The sequence below is a fragment of the Schistocerca nitens genome, chromosome 5 (assembly GCF_023898315.1).
Source record: "Schistocerca nitens isolate TAMUIC-IGC-003100 chromosome 5, iqSchNite1.1, whole genome shotgun sequence".
NCBI classification, from domain to species: domain Eukaryota; kingdom Metazoa; phylum Arthropoda; class Insecta; order Orthoptera; family Acrididae; genus Schistocerca; species Schistocerca nitens.
The window spans coordinates 691,907,490-691,931,597 of record NC_064618.1 but is presented as its reverse complement, the minus strand read 5'-3'; positions in this window follow the sequence as shown (position 1 = coordinate 691,931,597).

Here is a 24,108-nt window from a genome sequence, read left to right as displayed (position 1 = left end):
GAACATTTAGCTCTAAGTTGGTATATAAAAGTATTTTCATTTATTTACAGGTGAACCATAATGGACCTTGAAGTAGATGCAGGGTTGCGACAACGGTCGGTGATGAAGTTTCTCTTCAAGACCGGTGATGACTCAGCCACATCGATTCAGAGGGAGTTGCTCCCTGTTTATGGGGAGCACACAGTGGATCGCAGCAGTATCCAGTGATTTCTGTAAATAGTTTTCACGGGTTTGCCGCCGGATCACGTTGTGCAAATTCAAAAAAAATGTGGAATTTGCACAACGTGATCCGGCGGCTAATCCGTGAAGACTATTTACAACACATCCGCCGGGAAAGCTTGAAGAGTCAAACAAGGTGGTTTCTCTCTACTGGACAATCCATAATGCGGTAGACTATTGACGGCAGTGAGTGATGTGAATAAGGAGACCACTGATCAAATCATCCAAAATGACATGTGTGACGACACGACAGCTTGCTGAAATGATTCGTTTGTTATTGGGTAGTGTGATATCACTTGTACAGTCACTAGGGTACAGAAAAATCTGTGGACATTTGGTGCCTAGATTATTGACAAGAGAAATGAAAACTATGAGGAAGAATGTGTGCGAAGGTCTCATGAACACCTTTACTGACGAGTGGAAACAGTGCTTTGAAGGCGTCATTACCCAGGATGATACATGGTTGTTTTCGTCCGAACCTGAGAGCAAAACCCAATCCATGGAGTGGCGTCATCCGGGTTCCCCTCGGAAAAAGAAACCAAGACTTTCACGAACAGCAGGCCGAAAGGTGATGGCTTCCTTCTTCTGGGATCAGTGTGGTGTTATTTTCATTGAATTTTTGGAATCTGGCTCCACAATTAACCGGGACCGTTACTGTTTGTCATTGCAAAAGCTGCGACGACCCATCGAGACCCACAGATCACAGCTTCAGGGACAGCTCATCAGACTTCACCATGACAATGCCAAACCCGATACAGCCCTTATCACGCAGGACAAAATCAGGAAAATGGGTTGGAAAATTGTTCCTCATCCTCCCTACAGTCCGGACTTAGCTCCGTCTGATTTTTACCTCTTTCGTCGTATGAAGGCCCGCGTGCGCGGTAAAAAATTTGATAGTGAGAAAGACCTTATTTCCCGTGTCAAGCGATTGTGTAAAAGTCAATCCCCAGAATTTTACCACAGTGGATTTATACCATGGAAAGAACCTTGGGCCAGATGCGTCACAGCTGATGGAGGCTACATTGAGTAGGCTCAATGTATAGCTAAATGTTCCAAGTACGTTCACAAAAATTTTCATTCTCCTCCCGCAAAAACTAAAAAAATTGGAGACGACTGTGCAAAACTTTTTGAACGCCCTTTGTAAGTAAGTAAAAACGGTCCTGAACTTGAACAATGGTTTGAACAGAGCAGTACTTCACTAAGGATAGTGGTATCGGAGGTGGTGTGCCGTTGCCTTCCTAAGTTTCTCAGGCAATTGTAGGCGGAGACAGTTTAATGTGGGCTCCAAAACCAAGTTGCAACTTCGTACGTTTCATAACAGCATAACAATGTCAAGGATGAGAAAAAGTTGTTACATAAAAATTCTGGACCTTTTATTCGAAGTCTGAAATCTACTAACAGATCCACAATGAGAATTCAATGTGACTGTAATTACTTTTTCTCTAACGCGAAAAGCTTAATGCATTCAGATTAAGACAATCAATAAAACATTGTACATTTTTGAAGGGTAGGAAAGGAATGGAAACATCGCCATCAGGCCCTGAAGACCACACGAAAATCGACCGACCGCCGTGTCATTTTCACTCATTCATCATCGGATGCGCTATGGAGGGGCATGGGGTCAGCACACCACACTCCCAGCCGTCGTCGACGAGCCTGGAGATGCTACCTGTTAGTCAGGTAGCTCCTCAGTTGGTATCACTAGGCTGAATGCCCCCCAGTTCAGTCCTCCCACCAAGGAAAAATCCCTGGCATTAGCGAGAATCTAAACTGGGTCCCCCGCATGAGGACCTATCGCGGTGACCACTCGATTACGGGGATGGACTCTATGAAAGGTACACACACGTTATAAGAAAGACGATCATTACGTAATGGGGAGTAGAGGGGAGGAAGGTAAGGACGGGAAAAGGGGAAGTAGAAGGCGTATCCGTCATTATCACCATGAACGTTCATTAGCTGAAGATAAAACAACGGTCCATCCTTCCCTTTCTGTAACAGTAGTGCCCCATACCTCTTGACTCGGCTGGTTGGGGACGCGTGTCAACAGCCCCAGAAGTGGCGCAAAGCACGGAGTATCGAGCGGCGGGCGGGTGCCGGCCTCCCCCGCCGGCTATCTGGCCGCACTCTCTCCCGTTAATTAAGCTGTGTCGGCAGACAGGCGACAAGCGTCCATCCCTCCTAAGGGCCAATCGCAAAACCGGCACGACAGGGGCACCTGCTACACCGCCGCCCGCCGCTGCTATATCAACCGGACAGGGCAATCACTCGCCGGGGGCGGAGTAGGGGCGGGGGACTTGCTGCCGCTGACGTCACGCCGCTCCCCGGGGGCGGCTACAGGCGCCTGCGGAAATCTGGATTACGACGCTCCCTACTCCTCACAGAAGTGGGAACAAGTGCTCCATTTCACGCGTCTCAAAATAGCCATTCGCTAATAACTCAGACGCTCACTCCTTCTCCACTCTGGGCCGTTATAAAGGAAGCTCCATCTCCAATCTTTTCCGCCATTTATACCAAGACGTTGACATCTTAGTTATCCTCAGGAAGCACTAAAATGGTTCAAGAATGTAAACGCCTCATGGTCATTCAACAGGCGGCTTACAGAAATTAAAAGTCTTATTATTTTATTATTTCAGGTACCATTTGATGGTATTAGCTGCCTGCTGACTACGACCTGAACACTACCTACTCTTGTAAGCTGTTGTATGATGCATCAGTATTTCTTTATTCCCTGACTCATTATTACGTACTCGCTCGTATTTCCAGAATGCTCTTCCTGCTCTCTCACCATATAGGTCCACTTCTAACGTTACGCGTAGGTAGGTGCGCTAATCGGCCGCCTAGAATCAGTACAAGGTAAGGTGGATTTGTTTGAGAACCTATGCGGCCCAGTCACGGCCGCTCCAGGCGAACTAGCTTGTGAGATACTGTTCCCACAAGCGCCAGAAATCGCAGAGTGGTGCAACGGGGCCGAGTGCTTTATCTCATGATACGTGAACATGACTAGGACCATAACGATGTGATGGCGATATCAGATAACGACAACTGCTAGACACCCCAGCGCGCGGAGAATGTGAGTTTCATCTCTAATGACTATCAGCGATGTTGATGTTGCTGCTAGCACGTCTGAGACTGAAGTGACTTTTCGCACCGAAACGACTCGTACTTAATCCGACAACCACATTCTTTTGCTTATTTGAGTCAATAGAAATAGAGTATACTTATCTCTAGTCATGTGGCTTTACAGAGGATAGCGCTGACTCACAACCCGTATCTTACACCGGTACTCTTATATAAATAATTACATTTCTGTGCAGGTGACACACGGAGGCGGGATGAAACGCATCCGGTAATAAAATAATTTTCTGATTCTATGAGGCTTGCAGCATGTCGCAGGTTATCTGCGGAGTGCTACCCACGCCTCAGACACTGCTGCCGACTCTGTTCAAAGTATACCCTACAAATTTTAGAACGCAACTTAGCAGGTGACGGCTAGCACCGAAGTCATCGATGTCATATGTAAGTATTGGGCGTCACTGAGTCCGGTAGCTTATCACGATACGCACCGCTTCCGCAGTAATAGTAACGGAAGGTACTGACAAGGGAACCTCCCCATCGCACCCCCCTCAGATTTAGTTATAAGTTGGCACAGTGGATAGGCCTTGATAAACTGAACACAGATCAATTGAGAAAACAGGAAGAAGTTGTGTGGAACTGTGAAAAAATAAGCAAAATATACAAACTGAGTAGTCCATGGGCCACATAGGCAACATCATGGACAATGTGACTTCTAGAGCGCTGTGGTCCCGTGGTAGCGTGAGGAGTTGCAGAACGAGAGGTCTTTGGTTCAAGTCTTCCCTCTAGTGAAAATTTTACTTTCTTTATTTTTGCATACTTATTATCTTTCCGTTCGTTCATTGACGTCCCTGTTCACTGTAATAAGTTTAGTGTCTGTGTTTTGCGACCGCATCGCAAAACCGTGCGATTAGTAGACGAAAGGACGTGCCTCTCCAATGGGAACCGAAATCATTTGATCACAAGGTCATAGGTCAACCGATTCCTCCACAGGAAAACACATCTGATATATTCTATACGACACTGGTGACGACATGTGCGTCACATGACAGGAATATGTTGTCGACCCACCTAACTTGTACACTTGGCGTATGGGAAAAAAGATTCTTCTACTTTGCCCGATTTAGGTTTTCTTGTGGATGTGATAATCACTCCCAAAAAAGTGATGAAAACATATGAGTTTGTCACATAAACTGAAAATAAAAACATTAAATTTTTCACTCAATGGAAGATTTGAACCAAGGACCTTTCGTTCCACAGCTGCTCACGTTACCACGAGACCACGGCACCCCTGCGTTCCCAGTCTCCTTGATGTTGCCTATCTTCCCGTGAACTACTCAGTTTGTATATTTTGCTTATTTTTTTCATACGTCCACACAACTTCTTCCTGTTTTCTCGATTGATCTGTGTTCAGTTTTTCAAGGCCTACCCACTGTGCCAACTTATAACTAAATCTGAGGGGGGTGCGATGGGGAGGTTCCCTTGTGAGAATAATTTACGCTCTGCTACCGAGACCACACGAGAGAGTTGCTCAACGTGAAGTACCAGCAGGCACTTGTTATCGCGCATAGCCGGCCCACGGCCCTGCGCTGGTTGCTCGCTATCTCGAGAGAGAGCCGTACGTCTTTATCAAGACGTTACTAGCCGCTAGTGTGTGTTTAAATATGATAAAAAACCGACATGTTTTACCAATAGCACTGTGCGAGTATGTTTATGAGTCACTCTAATGCATTTTATGCGAGTACACCAACAGCATTAGATTGTGTAATTAAATACTTCAAATAATCACTTTCGAGCATACCCTATAAGTGTGGATGTAAATGCGACCCAATTGCACTGTTTCGTGTGTGCGTACTGACACATGGACATCCGAGGTCCAGAGGTAGGATAGATGTGAATTGTTTCGTATAAACAGTATTACTCAACACACCAAAATACATAGTAATTGAGGAAATTCACGTTAAAGCCACCCAGGATCACTTGATGTCAGCAGTGTAATTGCTTATTTAAAAAAAAAAAAAATAAAGCATGACGGGAAAATGTCGACACGTAAAAAAACACCACAGGACTGTGACAGGAGCTCGCAGGCTGGAAGGTTAGGATAGAGGGCGCCCCTGATGAATCAGTAATGATGGGCATAATCTTGTACAAATGTAACGCTGAGATATCGACAGCAATTGAGCTGGCTTTATCTACGGACTCTCTCTCTCTCTCTCTCTCTCTCTCTGGTGTGTGTTACCTCCTCTTCTTTGTGTGTGTGTGTGTGTGTGTGTGTGTGTGTGTGTGTGTGTGTGTGTGTGTGTGTGTGTGTGTTTTGGAAGCAATATCTTTTCCAACAACTGATACATGCCGGAGACAGCAATCAAAAATGGTTAAAATATCAAATGGTTTAAACAACTAGACATATGCCCAGCAATAGCATTAGGCGATATGGTTCAAATGGCTCTGAGCACTATGGGACTCAACATCTTAGGTCATAAGTCCCCTAGAACTTAGAACTACTTAAACCTAACTAACCTAAGGACATCACACAAACCCATGCCCGAGGCAGGATTCGAACCTGCGACCGTAGCAGTCCCGCGGTTCCGGACTGCAACGCCAGAACCGCTAGACCACCGCGGCCGGCATTAGGCGATAATGTAAGTCATGTAGATAAATAACTTACGCTAACCGAAACGTGTTCAAAAAAATGGTTCAAATGGCTCTTTGCACTATGGGACGAAGCTTCTGAGGTCATTAGTCCCCTAGAACTGAGAACTAGTTAAACCTGACTAACCTAAAGACATCACACACATCCATGCCCGAGGCAGGATTCGAACCTGCGACCGTAGCGGTCTCGCGGTTCCCGACTGCAGCGCCTAGAACCGCACGGCCACTTCGGCCGGCTAAACGTGTGCAAACCCCTTTATTTTCGATAAGCAAACTTCTTGTGATTTCATCTGCAGTAGAGTCAATGTATGATCCCTGCGTACAGCATTTCGTTTATGGAATCTTGCCACTTTACGTTGCATCCAAATATGCTACGAATCCAAATACACAGTATTTCCTGCTGGAAAATATTGGAAGTGAATACCACAGCATTCAGAATCCAAAGTAATAACATTTCCCTTTCCTCGAGACACAGAGCTAAAGAGAGTATGACGATTTCGTCTTGTCGGCAAGTTTCTCTCTAGGCTGCACCATCTTTCCACTATTAAAGCACATGCGGTGCCGTCGCCTCTCGTATTTCTAGTCTTGACATTAAGGACCTACAGTCTTCCTCTACCGCGTATTCCTATTATTCCAACTGCGTAATGCTTTTCTACTTATAAGTGTATATGTTATGTGTTAAATTCTCTCTCTCTCTCCCTTCCACTAAACAAATAACCAACTTTGTACACATATGTGTTTTCCAAGGAGTCTGCGATCTCCTTGAATCTGTAGCGCAGATCTTTTCCATTTTGTAAGCAGTCAGTACTGTGATTCTAAAACTTTTCTTCCTTGGAACAAACTCGTAGCTTCCTATAAAAGTATCCAAGACATCTCCAGACATTTTGTACTGTTTTTAGGGTTTCTACATCTACATCCATACTCCGCAATCCACCATACGGTGCGTGGCGGAGGGTACCTCGTAGCGCAACTAGCATCTTCCCTCCCTGTTCCACTCCCAAACAGATCGAGGGAAAAATGACTGCGCCGGCCGAAGTGGCCGTGCGGTTAAAGGCGCTGCAGTCTGGAACCGCAAGACCGCTACGGTCGCAGGTTCGAATCCTGCCTCGGGCATGGATGTTTGTGATGTCCTTAGGTTAGTTAGGTTTAACTAGTTCTAAGTTCTAGGGGACTAATGACCTCAGCAGTTGAGTCCCATAGTGCTCAGAGCCATTTGAACATTTTTTTTGAAAAATGACTGCCTATATGCGTCTGTACGAGCCCTAATCTCTTATCTTTGTGGTCTTTCCGCGAAATGTAAGTTGGCGGCAGTAAAATTGTGCTGCAGTCAGCCTCAAATGCTGGTTCTCTAAATTTCCTCAGTAGCGGTTCACGAAAATAACGCCTCCTTTCCTCTAGAGACTCCCACCCGAGTTCCTGAAGTATTTCCCTAACACTCGCGTGATGATCAAACCTACCAGTAACAAATCTAGCAGCCCGCCTCTGAGTTGCTTCTATGTCCTCCCTCAATCCGACCTGATAGGGATCCCAAACGCTCGAGCAGTATTCAAGAATAGGTCGTAGTAGTGTTTTATAAGCGGTCTCCTTTACACATGAACCACATCTTCCCAGCCGGCCGAAGTGGCCGTGCGGTTCTAGGCGCTGCAGTCTGGAACCGCGAGACCGCTACGGTCGCAGGTTCGAATCCTGCTTCGGGCATGGATGTGTGTGATGCCCTTAGGTTAGTTAGGTTTAAGTAGTTCTAAGTTCTAGGGGACTAATGACCTGAGAAGTTGAGTCCCATAGTGCTCAGAGCCATTTGAACCACATCTTCCCAAAATTCTACCAATGAACCGAAGGCGACTATCCGCCTTCCCCACAACTGCCATTACCTGCTTGTCCCACTTAATATCGCTCTGCAATGTTACGCCCAAACATTCAATCGACGTGACTGTGTCAAGCGCTACACTACTAAAGGAGTATTCAAACATTACAGGATTCTTTTTCCTATTCATCTGCATTAATTTACATTTATCTATATTTAAAGTTAGCTGCCATTCTTTACACCAATCACGAATCCTGCTCAAGTCATCTTGTATGCTCCTACAGTCACTCAACGACGACACCTTCCCGTACACCACAGTATCATCAGCAAACAGCCGCATATTGCTATCCACCCTATCCAAAAGATCATTTATGTAGATAGAAAACAACAGCGGACCTACCACACTTCCCTGGGGCACTCCAGTTGATACCCTCACCTCCGATGATCACTCACCATCGAGGACAACGTACTGGGTTCTATTACTTAAGAAGTATCTCAATCGGTAAAACCAGAACCCTTACAGCACCACTGATGTGAAGCATCACGCAACTGTTATTCACGCAATACTGGAGTTATTTAGCCCAGTCGTCAATCGTGTGATTACTGCCACAACATGTTTCAGGACAACATTATCCCATTTTCAAGTGCTAAAAACAAGCAAACCAGATCAAACAATTATCCCATATCGACGACATGTGAAGATTACAGACGTCCTGAGTTATAACCTACCTTGAAAAATTGTTATGCCATTAGGCTTAAAAATAAACTGGACACGTGCATTGCCAACTCAATATAGCAAAATAACACAAATAACACAAACCGGTGCATCCACCTCTCTCGAGCTACAGTTGCAAACCGAAAGCCGCTGACATTACTTATAAACGATGATATTTACGTAAAGCCTAGTGCTCAGCACCAACGGTACTACTGCCTGTCATAAAACCATTCAGAAATGCAAGTCTGGTCCTAGCCCATTATAAATTAAAACTACCTCTACGCTGCTATCTGAACGAAAATAGCAGCGAAAATCCTATGTCACTAGGTAAAATAGTTGGTGGCTGCTTCTTAAGGAGGATAACGTCAAAGTGTGCCCAGAAATGCCCTTTAGACACTTCTGTTCTCTCATTTAAAACGCCGACGCACTCCTCTGTCACGGCAAAATAAATCTCTACCTCCTCTAAATTTGATAGCAGCCATCCATTTTCTTCAATGTGCAACACCCACATAAATTAGCAAGGTTGTTTACCAAGAAAGGGGTAGAATTGCTTTCAAGGCGGACAACAAATTGGGACAGAGGCTGAAGCGTAAGGTCGACACTGATGAGAACTGGATGAGGAAATAAGAGTGTTTGAAGTAAAATGTCAGGATTGTGAAGCGAGTGGGTGGGGAAGACGGGACGGAATTTCGAAGTTAGATTTAGAAAGCATAATAATAGAGAGAACGGTTCGTCAGCTGCAGCGAAGTATCTCAAGAATAAGCAGCATTTACTGGGGGATATAACGGAAAGCATGAGGGTGAAAACTGCAAAGGGACACACGAGTCGCTGAAGAGGCGTCCAGTAGAAAGATTCACACCAGACCTTTGATTCACACAAAATTATCATCTTCATTATCTATATACAGAGTTAAGTTTGTACACAACCCTCACAGTGCAAATACTATTACCACCACTTGTTGGATTTTCCAGTTTTTTCCATGTTTCTCCTTTTTCCCGAATTTTTCCGTATTCTATATAAAAATGCATAAGTGTATATATTCTCTTATTGCTGACACTACCAAGTGTGGGTTGATACAGAGTCCCAACCCAGTCAAGTTACCTACAAACAATACTTCTTCCCAGTGTCAACCCACATAACGCTAACTGCCAAAGCTAAAACACACATACATTTATCTGGAGTGCTGTGGAAATAGTGTTGACTTTATGCTATAAACACACACCCAAATCGGATATGCTATTTTGTGTGTCAGTTTCCCGTGTGACGCCCCCACTGTCCGGAACAGGTTCGGAAGTCGTCCGAAGGTTGCTCCGCGGGTAATTTGTCCGGAATATTATTCCGTGTGGGTTCACAAATGTTATGTCCAGGGTAATGTACGACAGTGGATCCACTACCATTACACCATGGATACAGCCGGAAGATGGATCATATGTGTTAAGTCTGGTGTAGATCAGAATGTGGATCGATCAGTGCTATGTCTGGGATCCGAATGTGGATCGATCAGTGCTATGTCTGGGGTAGCGTCCGAAGGTGGATCAAACGCAGTAGGCCCGAGGGGGAACTGACACAAAATGGTGTAAAAGAGGTGTGTGTGTGTGTGTGTGTGTGTGTGTGTGTGTGTGTGTGTGTGTGTGTGTAACAGAATAAAGTCAACACATTACCCCCATAGCAATCCATACGTGTGCGTATGGTTCAACATTGGCTTTGACGGTTAATATTATGTGGGTTGTCATTTGCTAGCCACATTGTCACGACTGGATTGTCAAAAAAAGTGGCGAACCACACCAGGTAATGTAAGCAGTAAGTCCGTATATACACTTGCACATTTACATACAGAATACGGAAAAAATCGGAAAAAAGGCAAATATGGAAAAAACAGAAAAATTAAATAAATGGGGAAAAAGATCGAAAAACGTGGAATAAACGGCACAAAATGTCAAAAATATGAGAAAATACGGTTATTAATACAGGATACCTGTATTTATACACAGGAAGTGGTCGAAATTTGTGATATAAGCACTAGATCAAAGTGCCTGGAGACCTCTATGATACATTCTAGAAAATCTGTAAGTCTCTAATTACGACTTAGCATTATACAAATGAAGTAAACGGTATATGTAGTAGAGAGGGGCTGTAGTTCCTTAATATAACGACTAGATATAAAAGGAGGATTGGCACCTCATATCGTTTAGTAGTGGGAAGAAAGACATGGTGGCAAGACGAAATTGTCATACTCCCGCTAGTTCTGTGTGCATGAGGAAATGATACTGGTATTTATTTTTATAGTGAATGTTGTTTTATTCTCTCCCAATATATACGAGTTGCAAGTCATGTGTATTTGGAATCCTAAAATATTTGAATGCACTGTGAAGTGGCATGACTCCATAAACGAAAAGCTTCACACATGGATCATATATTGACCCACCGCATATGAAATCACAAGAAGTTTGCTTATAAAGAATATAAAGTCTCTGTATTAATAAAGGTAGCACACATTCTATTTACATGACCAAGATTAACAACTGATACAAATACTCGGCTTTTTTCTTTTTTAAACCATTTATCTTACTTTTAACGATTTTTCGATTGCTCTCTCTGGCGTTATCAGCTTGGGAAATATAATGCTATCAACACACATACGACTGACAATTTTGGAGAATTAACACATAATGCAGAGGAAGAGAAGTTCCGAGACGCTGTCAGCTCTTCTGTTCATATTTCATCGATACTCTGTGTGGACGGTTATGGCCCTCATTACACCTAATTCGTCAGGACCTTCCAGTACCGTTATTTACGAGCCTGCGAGCTCCTGTCAGAGTCCTACCGTTTTTTTTAATGTCTAACAGTTTACCGTCAAGCATTATTATTTTTAAAATAAACAGTTGCACTTCTGATATAAAGCGGTCTTGAGTGACTTTAAAGTGAATTTCCTCCATTAGTATGCGTTTTGTTGTGTCTAGTAGCATTAGGAATACAAAAAAATCACAACCACAAAAAAAATCACAACCACAAAAAAAATCACAACCACAAAAAAATCACATCCACTAAAAAGATCACATCCACTAAAAAAATCACATCCACTAAAAAAAATCAGTTCTTGGTGTGCACGTCAAAGTGCACACACACAAAACGGTGTAATGCGATTGCAATTACATCCACGCTTACAGGGAATGACAAAGTGCTGCCATCTTCGGTCTTTACCCAGAGGTTTTCTTTATCGATATGAACAATGATTTAGACAGATGCAAAATAGTGTGTATTTATCTATAACTTCAATTATTTATCGGGGAAATCGTTTACATGAATTCGTGCTGTTGATGTACTCGTGTAATACACCACATAGCGACTTCTGAACGCTCCTTGCAGTGTGTTACTGGTAAAACATTCTGGTTTTTTTATCGTATTTTAAAAGACAACTGACGTGCGGCTGTCTCTAGATATCAAGCAGCACATACAGGGCCATGGGTGTGTGATAATTAATGCCTGATGCTACTTGACACTGTGCAACTCTCATGTGCTCTCTTTGGTGGAGTACAAGTCTTCCGTTACTATTACTGCGGAAACAGTGCATACCATGATAGACACCGGACTGAGTGAACCCCGATGTATGACACGGAGGGCTTGTGCACTAAGTGACATCTGCTAATTCGCGTTACTAAAATATATACGGTACTTTCCTTCATGGATTCTCTACGATTCATGCACACACATATTTTCAGAAACTTTCTCAGAAAATGCCTCGGGTGGATATGTACATCACTAGAGCTGCATAATCCGATGATGCGAAGCTTTAGTTCGTGACGAAGAACGGGCCTTTCCGTAGGAATACCTGTATTTGATGGGGAGACTCCACGAAAGCACATTGGTTGACATAATCATAATCTCCAGTGAACTCACAAGCACTGCCGTAGCAGTTCCGTAGTATGAGAATACTCCCAGTATTTGGCAGGAGATCGGCATCTCTGATCTGGGGAATATGCTAAATTGTATTTGAATGCCGAATTACACCTACTCGCATTTTCTAGAAATTCTACTCTAGAGTAGAATTCATACTCTCAGTATCCTACCTTTTATTACACCATACCAGGGCATTCGTGAGATGCAATTTTATCAAGAACGCATGTCAGCATCGGATTGTTGACCATGTTCTTTATGTTTACTCTTCTTCAAACGTGGGAATCAAGCGGGGCCTTTGCCAGTACGTGCACAGGTAAGCCACAGTGAATAACACACGGATGAGTGAGGGGGAGTAGTACAGGACATCTGACAATTTAAGTTACATCTTTTACCTGGATGTAAACCACTTCTATGCGTACACGACAGAACAAAATCTATCATTCGGAGGGTTCCAATGGCTGCCCAAAGAGGAAATCGCCAAACTGAAGGAAAAGATAAACGATGAGGCTGCGGATACAGGTGACGGATATGTTTGGAGGCAGAACTGACATATCCTGCCCATTTGCATATCGCGCACAGCGACTTACCGCTATGTGCGGAGAACCTATTCCCACGAAGCTGTTGATAATGCTGGGGAATAAACAGCGATATATTCAACACTACAGAAACCTCCAGGAGTGTCTCATTTTGGGGATGAAACTTGTCAGAATCACCCGTGCCATCTTCTTGAAGGAGTACACTGATGTAAAAACTAACCAGAAGGCTCTCGTTTTTTTTTTTTTTTTTGTTTTACAAATTAGTCAACAATTTAATTTTCGGAGAAACCATGGAAAATGTGAGAGACCATCGCGAAATTCATTTAGTTTACCGGTGTGGGGATCGTTTTGGCGGAAGAGATCACATCGCCAGGCCAAATTTCAAGTGAGTCACCATCTTCAATGAAGAACTAGCCCCTGTAGCGATGGTCAAGTTTTCAGTGCAATTCACTACGTCTGTCTATATTCGTATGTGTTCTAGAACTCTTCGAACTCTAAACGCACCAATTCCACTGTAAGTTTGTAAAGAAAAAGTTCGCCGAACCCAAGTTATTTCATACGGATACAGACAGAGTTTCATCTGCTGAGTGAAAGGCTGCGAGCCGTGTAAAGTAATTAGGTTCAAATACTGAAACATTCGACACGTCTGGGTATGTGGCCTATAATCCTTATGAAGTAACATCACAAGAGATGAAGGTTATTGGCCTGATGAAAGACGTGTTAAGTGTTTCGCACATTATGGGGTTTGTGGGGTCAGTTAAAAAATGTATACACGCCACATAGATGCAGGTGCCACCCAGAGACGGGCTAACGGTGTGCATTGTGCAGCCTCAAAGTCTCTCTGATCAACGATTACAAGAGATACCTGCTTGAGGGCGTTGGTGCCACTCCGCTCACGTTGCGCCAGGTAGTCTATCATGAGGTCATGATGTATACAGCAACATGAAGACAAATTGTTGGTCTGTGGAGACGAGACTGGAACACTCCCGCACTCACACTATTCATCTGTGTGTACGCAGCACACGCAAAAATAGTGATTAAGCTACACCCCATACCAAGAAGAAACCTGCCATTGGTGGAAATTCTACTAGCAAAAATCAAATAGTGAGACTGCCTTTATATGCTGTTAATTATAAACAGATAAGACTACTGAGTTATTCACATAAAGAAATAACTCGCATTTTTTTATTATTCTAAATCACACATGCAGTTAATATATTTAGGTGAAAGGGAAGTGAGAAGGACCAGTGAGAAGTTTCTCGGTGGAGGGAGACTGATTTAACAGGGCTGGAGAAGGCGTCTTTGTCAGAATGAGGGGGGCAGTTACCTCGGTGTGGGTCGAGCGCAACATGAAGCTACAGGAGCTATCAGCAGGGTGCCGACCGGCAGAAGCAACAGAAGCAGGCCACACACACCGGGATGTCGACCGTCCGAAGCAACAGAAAACACACACACACACACACACACACACACACACACACACACCTGCCGACGCGTCCGCAAGAAGGCAACGACCCGCCTGGCTTTCTTCTCTGGGACGCCAAGTCAAATTACGAGTTATTTTAGCTCCTAACATCTTGCGCTTTAATGCGATACAGCAGATATATAAACGGCTGCCGATTTCTGCGTTGCTTAGAGGCAGAGGATGTTCACCATCTTGTTAAACTGTCGAAGTAAATTCTAAGACTCTCTGGACGGCATTTTTGACTGTTCGCAGAAATGTAAAGATGATTTATTAGAGTTCCATTTCACCACCAAATTCTAGGGCAAGCTGCCAGGCCATCACGTGCAGAATTGGTGTGGGCAAATCGTAGTATTTAGAGCAACAGATAGAGTCAGTAAAATATGGTAAAACTTTCAACATTTTCACTGAATAGTATAAATGCAGCTATTCTCTCCGTTACCTTCCTTGTGGACACGCACGATCCCAATCCTCTTCCCGTTCGTTAATATTAGTCGAGATGATGTCTCAGTAATTCTCAATACCCTTGTCGTAATCGATTGTTTTATACATCTCTAATCAAACCACTTGTTTCGATTACTTGCTCAATTCCATTCGCACAAGGGAGGGAGAGGGAGAGAGAGGGAGAGAGAAAGAAACATTAGCTGATTTATACGTCAGAAGTAGAGTGATGTGCAGACAACAGACGGTACAACGAGTACCAATTCCTGAAAAATTGCACCAACTTAGTAGTCGTATGATCTGATTGGCTGCTGCGACCGAACATGGGGGAGATTACCCTCAGAATGAAGCGTCAAATCTCACATTTTTATATTTTAATCTTCTTCTAAAACGTAATGAAAACGTAACTGACAGTAAAATTAGCTATCCTCTGAAGAGTAAGTTGGCAACACACTCAATTTAGATTTCATTTTCATGATTACTCCTAGTAACATCAGAATCACGATATACAGACGAAGCACTTCGTGCATCATCGGCTCCCGCCAAAAGAGCGCACCGACCAAAGTGATTAGAGCTACACAGGCGCCGCACGGTGTAGTCTGGTAAGGAGAGATGCAGACAAACAGCGGCTGTATTATGTTATGTGACTGCAGAGTCGACAATAAAAATAAGGTATTGGCATTGCAGCTGTCACGTTTCAACTGCGTTACTTTTGGCTTTACAGGCGAGCATTTGTTAAATCTCTTGTTAACAGTTAATGGCTTCCACCGCTGCGAGTCATTAATAAAGAAGTCTCTGACTTCCCCAATTGACGCTGAATCTTAACTTACTACCTTAGTGAGCCATATCCAGCTCACCAAAGAGTTTCCTACAGTCTCATCTCACGAACCAACTATCTGCGATGTAAGTGTTACTTCTGAGCAGGGACGAGGACATCATCAGTAGACACCACGTGGGTGGACAATTTCAGAATCTCAGTTTTGTGCCCTTATACGACAAAATAAAAATAGGCCCCTCACACGTCCTGCATTCTCAGTACAAATGGGAACAGTTAAGTACGATCTGTAATAATACAGAAGAGGGAATTAGCAGAGAGCCTGATGCACTCACCTTCAAATTCAACTCCGTCGAATTCGTCACCGTACCATGAAAAAAGTGTCATGCTATTGTAACGGTGGGTTTAACCGGGCGTAGCCTGTTCCTTATGCAAACAGCACAATCGAAAGGCACGCTTCTCAAGTCGGCGACTACCGGCCATTTGGCGGCGACTACCGGCCATTTGGCACATAGTTTCCGTACAACGTAAATATTTTGCGACCCCTGTCCTTTGATCATTCTTTTGGACGGTTATATATATTTTGGTGTTACATTTATGTGAAAATTAGGCTTCCCAATACGTGATGAAGACGAACAAGACTTTTCCATGTAATACTTAGTGGTCCATAGCTGTGGAACCGCATATTTAAAACAATAACAGGAGGACAAACAGAAATTTAAAGGGTAATAATATGAAATGGAAGAGGGGGAAAACCTGTCATCAACATGGAGGCCGTTTGGAAGCCGGTTTCTTGGATGCAACTCTAATTTTCAAATGGAAATGGAATGGTGCGGTGTATCAAACAGAGTTTAGTGTTACAAAATTGTTTACCATTAGAGTTCGTACTCCTGCCACTGGTGATGTCTCAAGTAATGCCTAATTTGGCTACGCTATGTTTTAATGGACTGTTATTTAATGTATGTAATACATTCTTTCACAAGGATTTGTTTATAGAGACGAGAGAGAGCCGACTGCGTAACACGGACTAGTCGTTGCGCCTGCCACGCAGGCCATGTATATAGACGAACTGCACGACGTCGTGTTGACACTGTCCTTCTGTTTTAACAACAACGTATTGTTATTTTTCTGAATTGACTGTAGGGTGTTCTCACAAAAGGAACAAGACTTGGTAATTAGCCGTGCTGAGCAAAATGTAACATCGATTTTACTATAATGTAATATACATTATCACAAAAAACGGGGCTGTTTTGAAGCTGTAGTGATGAAAGAGTGATCGCAATTAATTTTTTTTCATCTGAGTTACTGCCTTTTCTCAGATCGGATTGAAACTGCTGTTGAGAAAACTGAAGGAAAAGAACCTCTACGAGACAATTACATGAAAAAATCAAGGGTTCCCTTCTTTGGAGCACAGCTTTATTCATTCTCGAGTTATGATTGATTTTTCTTCCCTACGGATGATGCGAAAGCTGGTGGCGTTAACAGACACATACCGGAACGCACTGAGCTCGTCCTGAGGCCAGCTGCTGCTTTCATCTGTTACTTTCCCCTCTTTGGGGAAGTGTGAGGGGGAGTTTGTAGCCTTTCGGCTTTTACTCCCCTGTGTACATGTGTGTGTGATTTTTCTATATATTTTTGGTGTCTGTGATACGTGATGAATTGTTGTGAATGTGTCTGGTACTTGCCTGAGGTAGGCGAGATTATTGGTGTTATATGGGAAGGAACTGGACTAGGGATTGGGTATTGGGATTTTCTCTTCGACTTAATCGTCGAAGATCGTCATAGGGCGCTTGTGTTTATCGCGGGACATGTCATACCGACCTAGGGAGTGGATGAGTGCATTTCCGGACCTGGAGGAACCTTTATAGAAGGCCCTTGCCAGATCCTGGAAACGATCTCTCAGGGGTGGGATTTCGGCTGCGGCGTGCAGGTCGACTGTGGGGAATCCAAGAGGTAGATGCAGTGCCCTTCTGAGGGCGCGGTTCTGCAGCCTCTGGAGTTTGTCCAGGTGCTGCTTTGCCGCGTATCCCCAGACAGGGCACGCATACTCCATTACCGGCCGGATCAGGGCCTGGTATACATTTACTGCTACTGGGCAGGGAAGGGAGCTGGTTGTGTTCAGGATAGGGTATAGGATGGACACTCTGGCGCAGACCTTCCTGTGGACCTCGTCTATGTGGGGTTTCCACGTAAGACGAGAGTCCAAGTTTACGCCAAGGTACTTGGCGGTTCTGCGCCAGGGGAGTTCCATTTAGGTGGAGGTGGAGGGGGGAACGTTGAGGAGTTCGCGCCTTCCGAGCCTTCGGGTAATCAGCATTCCCTGCGTCTTCTCAGAATTGATGGTGATGCGCCAGCGACGGGCCCAGGTTTCTGTGTCGTCTAAAACTCTTTGTAGCCTACGAATGACCAGGTCCTTGTTCGCATTTCTTGTGTAGAAGGCTGTGTCGTCCGCGTACTGCGCGGTGTGCACCAGGGGGGCCGTTGGAGTGTCCGCAGTGTACAAACTGTACAAGACGGGCCCCAGGACCGATCCCTGTGGCACCCCGGCACGAATACGCCTTCTGGTGGAGGTGGCAGTTTCTACTTTGACGGAGAAAGTCCTATTCGTGAGGTAGCTCTTGATCAGCTGAACTATGCTCCCGGGAAACCCTTGTGTGTACAACTTGTAGAGTAGTCCTCTATGCCATACTGAATCAAAGGCTTTGGCTACGTCTAGTAGCACTATCCCGCAGTAGCCTCTGTGGTTGAAGCCCTCTGTGGCTGCTTCAACCATTCTCATGACCTGTTGTGGGGCAGAGTGGTTCTGCCGGAATCCCAATTGGAAATCCGGCAGAATTTGCTCTCTGGTAATATGTTCTTGTATGGGTCTTAGCAGGAGGCGCTCATAGATCTTGCTGAGAGTTGGCAAGAGGCTAATCGGCCTGTAGTGCTGCGGGAATAGAGGGTCTTTCCCTGGTTTGTGTATCGCGACCACTTCCGCATGTTTCCAGCAAGCTGGGAACTCGCGGGAACGAGTAATCTCGTTGAGGACGTTCGCGAGGTGTGTGATCGCTGTGGATGGGAGTTTGACTAACTGGTTTGTGACACTATCGTGCCCTGGCGCCTTTTTTGTAGGGAGGGGCCTGATTACTCTTGCCACGTCCTCGGGGCCAAAAAGTATGGGTTCGTCCTCTGGGTCCTCCTCAGCATTGAGGAAGACAGCCAGCTGACGACTGACTACCTCTTCATGCTCTTCATCCTGGGGTTCTGCCGTTTGAAACTGCTTCTCGAAGGAGTCGGCGAGGGCGTTGGCCTTCCCAGCATGGCTGTAGACCTGTCCCCGCTCGCCGTGCAGTGGCGGCATCCTAGCGCGTCTTTTTGTGAATTGTTTGGTTGCTTGCCATAGTGTATGATCGTCTACTTTGAGAGCTGTGAGGCGGTTTTGCCATTGCTGGTTTCTGTGCTCATTGAGCGCTACCTTCAGTTCTCTCTGTAGACGATTGAGCAGCCTCCTGGTGGCCTGATTTCTGGTGATCTTCCACTCTTTTGCCACTCTGTTCTTGTGTCGGATTTGAGCTAGCAAGTGTTCCGGGAGCTGTATTTGCGGTGGAGGGCCATCCCTTTGTAGTGGGGTGGCTTCTTCCGCTGCCTGCAAGATGGTGCCTGTCAAGTCTAGTAGCGCTTGTTCTACTGTTTCGGCAGTAGGTGGCGGAGCGCGAGCGATATCAGAGGCGACAGTTTCTTGGTATCGCTCCCAGTCTGTGCGTTTGTAAGACGTCTGGTACCGTGGGAGTGCTACCCATTCTCCCACATCGACTTCTAGAATCACTGGGTTGTGGTCGGAGGACATTCTGTTGATTGTCCTTGCGATCACAAATCCTGCGATCCTCCTAGTGAGAGCTATGTCTAACACATCGGGCCTGCTTCCGTTTTTCGGAAAATGTGTGGGCTCGACTGGACCCCATGTTTCGAAGTGGTGGGTGCGCGCTAGTTGTTGCAGTTTGGCGCCTGCTCTGGAGGTTACTCTTGAATTCCAGTCAGGGTGTTTGGCGTTGAAGTCTCCCCCTATTACGAGTTTGCCTTCAATTTGCCCTAGAGCAGCTATGTCTCCCTCATCTATCTGGTCATGTGCGGGTCGGTACACTGCAACAATTGTTAGGGGTCCAGTGGCAGTGGTTACTTCCACCGCCACTGCTTCGATTTTATTGGTAGCTGGTAATAAAACCTGGTGGTGGGGGATCCCTCTTTTTATGTATATAGCCACTCCTCCGCCTTGGGTTGGCCTGTCTTTGCGATAGCTAACATAGTTGGGGACTGTCGCATTTATTCCCGGTTTTAGGTGGGTTTCCCCCATCATGCATATGTCGATGGAGAACTCCTTCATGAGTTCTCTGAACTCTACCTCTTGATTAACAATGCCGTCTGCGTTAAAGACGCACGTTGTCAGGCCTTGGATGTTCGGTCGTCTATTCCTGAGGCCAGGAGAGAGGAACATCTATTTTATGACAAACGATTTCAAACAAACCAACAAACCCACCCAATCAGACCATCCGTTTCCCAAAGTGCGGTGGTGAAACTTACCTCGAAATTCCATGAAATGGGCCTGGGTTACAGAAAGAGGTTACGGATGAAGCAACATCAACCGAGGTTTTTGTACCACTCAGTAAGCGTCCGGAGCGCAATATTCGCTGCACATCGCAGGAACTGGGATCTACCATACATTAACAGACATCCTTAGAAAATACGGGGTTAAAACTTCTCACGAAAGACAATCCAGATCGTCGGGTTCCGTTCGCAGAAGATACACACCCAAGCTGGACGAAAACTGTTGTATCTCTTAAGACGCACTGTTTACGAAGCTAGTTTACATGTTAAAGGAAAGGTAGGTACACAGAATCACAGATACTGGTGAAATGTTAATCCTCACTGAATGGGTCCATCAAAAGTACGACGTGCATCGAACGTGTTGGTTTAGTGTGTAGTATAGGTTTCTCGTATTGTTGGGACCTTCTTTATTCAGGGCACACTAATAGCAACCAGGTTTCTATAGTTGTTCGAAGAACATGAGCTGCCGTATTTGGTGTCATTTCCAACTTCTCTACAGCGCGGTAAAACCCCATCTCATTATGGGCTAACTGTCAAAACATTACTGGATATCGAGTTTCCTCGGAGAAAATGGTTCAAATGGCTCTGAGCACTATGGGACTCAACATCTTAGGTCATAAGTCCCCTAGAACTTAGAACTACTTAAACCTAACTAACCTAAAGACATCACACACACCCATGCCCGAGGCAGGATTCGAACCTGCGACCGTAGCAGTCCCGCGGTTCCGGACTGCAGCGCCAGAGCCGCTAGACCACCGCGGCCGGCTCTTTCCTCGGAGATCTAGAGCTTGTAGAGATCCGGTTGATTGACCGCCACGACCCCTATTTAAGCCAGTTAACTTCTATCTGCAGATATAAGTTAAGTTAAGGCAAGGCGTGTGTGTGTGTGTGTGTGTGTGTGTGTGTGTGTGTGTGTGTGTGTGTGTAGGGAAGATCAGAAAGCTTGCACACCTGAGGGGGCGTATTGTTTATGCTTTCAAAATGGTTCAAATGGCTCTGAGCACTGTGCGACTTAACTTCTGAGGTCATCAGTCCCCTAGAACTTAGAACTACTTAAACCTAACTAACCTAAGGACATCACATACATCCATACCCGAGGCAGGATTCGAACCTGCGACCGTAGCGGTCGCGCGGTTCCAGACTGCAGCGCCTAGAACCGCTCGGCCACAACGGCCGGCTGTTAATGCTCGTGCAGTCACTGCGGTTCATGTGTAGGCTGGTTGAAGTTCTTGAGGGACAGGTGTAGCGATTGAAAACCTTACAACGTGCTGAACAACACGTTGAGAATTGTGACATCACAATGAATAAAGCTATGCTAAAACGAAAGGTGAGTTTGGTTTTCTCGTGTTATTCTCTCTTTCATATGATACTGCCTTCAGTCTCTCAAATCATGAGTTGCATCCATGATTGCCGCTTCCTAAACTGGGGTCCCCCTCCTCCCCGACCAACCATAATAATACTTGGCTTTAAAATTCTGTTTATCCACCTGGTTATGAAATACGACGGTGGTTCCACATGTATGGACCACACCACCTTCTACTATGGTAGCTTGCCTCGATAGCAAGTTTCTTTCAACGCCATGAAAAATTTTTTATTTTCTCGCACCAATTCCCCACTATAGCACGAACAGTGCATATTACGCCAAGCCCCTAATTCTTTTAATTATCGCCTATACCAGTATTGTAATGTGAAATGTTGAGAGTTTTTCCATTTAATTATTGCCACGATATCCTCTTCTAGACAGATACACTGAGGCGACAAAAGCCACGGGATAGCGACATGCGCATATAAAAGTGGCGGTAGTGTCGCTTACGCAAGGTATAAAGGCAGTGCATTGCAGGAACTGTCGTTTCTACTCAGGTCATTCACGTGGAAAGTTGTTAGACGAGATTACGGCCGCATGACGGAAATTAATAGACCCCGTACGCGGAATGGTAGATGGTGCTACACACATGGGACATTTCATTTCGGAAATTGTTAGGCAATTCAGTATTCTGAGATACACAGTGTCGAGTACGCCGCGAATACAGAACTTCGGGCATTACCTCTCACCACCGATAATGCAGCGGCCGACGGTCTTCACTTATCGACCGAGGGCAGCGGCGTTTGCTTAAAATTGTCAGTGGTAACACACAAGGAACAGTGTGTGAAATGATGCAGAAATCAATGTGCGGCGTACGACGAACGTATCCTTTAGAACACTGTGGCGAAATTTGGTGTTAATGGGCCATGGCAACAGACGACCGACGCGAATGCCTTTGCTAATATCACGACATCGTCTGTAGTGCGTCTCCTGGGCTCGTGACCATATCGGCAGGACCGTAGTACACTGGAAAACCGTATCCTGGTGAAATGAGTCACAATTTCAATTGGTCAGAGCTGACGGTGGGGTTAGAATCCATGGATCCAAGATGTCAACAAGGCACTCTGCAAGCTGGTGGTGACTCTATAATGGCGTGGGCTGTGTTTACATGTACCAGTGACTGGAAATAGTTGTTTGGCTACTTGGATACCATTTCAACCATTGATAGGTTTCGTGTTCTCACACAACGACGGAATTTTTATGCATGACAGTACTCCATGCCACCGTGCCACGATTGTTCGTGATTGGTTTGAAGAACATTCTGGACAATTCGAGCGAATGACTTGCCCACATATCGAACATATATGGGACATAATCGAGAGGCCAGTTCGTGCACAAAATCCTGTACCCGCAACACTTTCGCAATTACGGTCTGTTAACGAGGCGGCATTGGTCAATATTTCTGCAGTGAACTTCCGATGACTTGTTGAGTCCATGCCACAACGAGTTTCTCCACTATGCCAGGAAAAATGAGGTCCAACATATCACGAGGTATCCCATGACTTATCACCTCAGTGCATCAGCTATGCATTTTAATTCTCGCACGGCTGCAAAGATGAGTGATACAGTTATTAGCGTCAGAAAAGTTGTGACACAGCTGTAATTGATAAAATCTCCATCAGAATTGCAGCTGAATTCGGCCCTCCTTTAACCGCAATGTATTATAGAGTTCTGGAACAAAAAACAGAGTCCAGTAGTTGGAAAAATGCACAATAACCTCGACATCCGTCTGTTGTAGAATCATAGAACATACGTGGAGCTCAAACGTAATTAAGTATCCCGAACAGAACGACCTTCAACATCTCAAACAACATGAATTCCGGTAAAACTGATCATTTGAAAGCCAATTTGCACTTTTCCCACATGACATCCTCGGTGTCATCGATCAGGACATCAGGTAGATGCAGTATTTCTCGATTTCCGAAAAGCGTTTGACTCAGTACCACGTCCGTGCTTATCATCGAAAGTACAATCGTACGCGGTATCAAGTGAAATTTATGACTGGATTTGAAACTTCCTTGATAGGGAAAAAACAGCATGCTAACTTGGATGTTGAGTCATTGACGGATGTAGAAATGACTTCTGGCTTAGCCCAGGGAAGTGTGTCAAAAGCGATGTTGTGTCTGTCGTCCATCAATGGCTTGGCAGACAGTTGTAATAGTAATCTCGGACTTTTCATTGATAGTACAGCTATTTATAGTGGAGTTGTGCCTAAAAAAATGCTACACAAGATTTGAGAACGAGGAAAAGATGGGAAAATTCCTTTCAGCTTTCAGAAGTGTAAAATTGTGCACTTCACCAAGCGTAAAAACGTATCCTATGACAACAGGATCAGTAAGTCACAATGGGACACAGTTGGCTAATACAAATACGTGGGTGTAACAGTTTGAGAGGATATGAAATGGAATGGCAGCCACTGCTTAAGGGACGATGGTGGCAACAGCCTGTTCAGGGACTGATCAGCAGCATCCCTGTGGCCAGAAGAAGTGGTGCCACGCACTGAGAGTGAGTTTTACGGGCCATAATTTGTTCCATATTCACAGTTTAACAGTACTGTCAAAAGAAGAGCTTCTCAAGCCCGCGAGTGGTGG